The sequence below is a fragment of the Colobus angolensis genome, unplaced genomic scaffold (assembly GCF_000951035.1).
Source record: "Colobus angolensis palliatus isolate OR3802 unplaced genomic scaffold, Cang.pa_1.0 Scaffold427, whole genome shotgun sequence".
Taxonomy (NCBI): Eukaryota; Metazoa; Chordata; class Mammalia; order Primates; family Cercopithecidae; genus Colobus; species Colobus angolensis.
The window spans coordinates 570775-572769 of NW_012117677.1; positions in this window are offsets into that span (position 1 = coordinate 570775).

Consider the following 1995-nt stretch of genomic DNA (forward strand, 5'->3'; position numbering starts at 1 on the left):
CGAAGGAAGGGTGGTCTTTTCCGCAGAGTTGCCGCTGGAGGACCGAAAGTTTTTGCAGGCAACCCTTGCTTCCAGCTTGTCCCTCTCTCCCCGGGTCCCTGTCGCCCACCGCGAGGCGCCCCCGCGGTAGTCCCGACGGCTTGGTGGGGAGGAGGCGTGAGGGGTTGCGACCCCCCACCACCACCCGAGCCAGGGAAGGGACCCTGGTGACCTCTCCTCCCAGCCTTCACCCCCGTCACCCCTTTCTTCTCTTTCCTGGAGGACTTTGGACCGTGGAGATTCTGCAGTTGTTGCTCTGGGAGCTGAAACCAGTGGGTAGAGGTGGTTCTGAAACGCAGGTGAGTTTGTGGCGCGGGGAGGACCTTCCCATCTCAGGCTGCGGGGCGTGCAAAACTCAAAACTCAGAACCCCGGACCCCCGGGTTCCCTGCGCGGTTCGTATCTCCGGCTCTCAGAGAACCACTGCATGGACTTTGCTCCAGGGTCAGCAGAGCAGGAGGGCTAATTCACGGCTCTTGGAAGACGATGCTAACGGGCGTAGCTCCTGAGCCATTTCCAGAGCTCCCTGCCGTGAGACGAGGGTGGCCCGGGTTTGCGCAGGCAACCTTTGGCCAGGAATCTGATTCCTGGGAGAATCCACTTCAGGCTTAACTGCTCTAGCCAACTAGAAAGGGAGCGCTAGATTTCCTCTTGATTTTGGACGTTGGGTGCTTTAGTTGAGATTTTCACCCTTTAAAGAAGGCTTTAAAAAGTCTTCTGTTACTTCTTTTTAACAAAGCCTTTGTTTACTAGAATTATCTAAACTATATGGACACCGCCCTCACCCCACAATCGACATATTTTTTTTCTCTCTCTCTTTTCCCAGCACCCTTTTAGCCCTCACCACTGCTTTTTCCCAAGTTGTCACAGCTGAAGCGCACTGATTTGAAGTTGCTTTGTACGGACTGAGTTCTGCCCTGGCTGAGCCATCTAATAATGTCCCTGAGCTTGGCACCCTGTATTTCTAAGCCAGTGTTAAGATAGGCGAGGAAGGAGGAGCTGCCGATTTGCCTTTAGTTGTGATGTTTGTGTGAGTCGGCTTGTTTGTTTCAGACTCAGATAACTGCACTTGCCTTTGCTTTCTTTGGAAGGGCTCCTACATAGCTAAGGTGTCGCTTGGTGAAGAATTCCCATTTTAAGAATTGTTGATGTTAACAAATATTTGTTACTTATTGACCTATTGTTATATGCTAGACCCTGGGCTTGACATTTCCTTCCTTCCTTCCTTCCATCCATCCATCATAAGTCAACCAATATTGCCTGTTATGGAACAGCTGCCTTCAGGAGGGAAAGATGAGTGAGACCTATCCTCTGCTTCTCACAGAGAAGCAGTCTGGTGGTCTCTGGAAGAAGGAAATTGTGAAACTTACCGACTCCTTGGGAAAACAGGACAGGTACACAGGGACTGGCCTGTGCAGTGGGTGGGGTGGTCTCTCAGAGCTGTGCCAGTTTATAGGAGGAACTGAAATCTAGCTGGGAGTGAACAGAAACTCCCAACTTCTCTGTGTGACAGAGAAGATGGGATCTGCTCTGCATCTTGGAAATTGCCAAAGATTAGTAATGGTAAAGTGAAGACTGGTCTTACAGAGGGAGGGGGAATGATGATATTAGCAGAGGCTTCAAGTTGAGTATAAACATGGTGTGTTTGGGTGTTGAGCATGGTTTGCCTGGGATGGAGAATTGTTACTGGGGTTTGGGGGTGATGCATTTGGATACCCAGGCCTGGATCAAATTATGGAAGGCACCAAACGGCAGTCTAAAGAGTCTGGATTTTGTTTGACAATGGGGAGCTACTGAAGGGCTTTCTGTACCATAAAGATAAGTTAAAAGTGTGACTTAGAAAGATTGGAGTACAGAGCCTGGTTAGAAGAGTAGTGCTGCAATATTCATGGTGTGAAGAGATGAAAGCCTGAACTATGGTGGTGCTATGCAGGTAGAGAAGAGGAGACAGATGTGA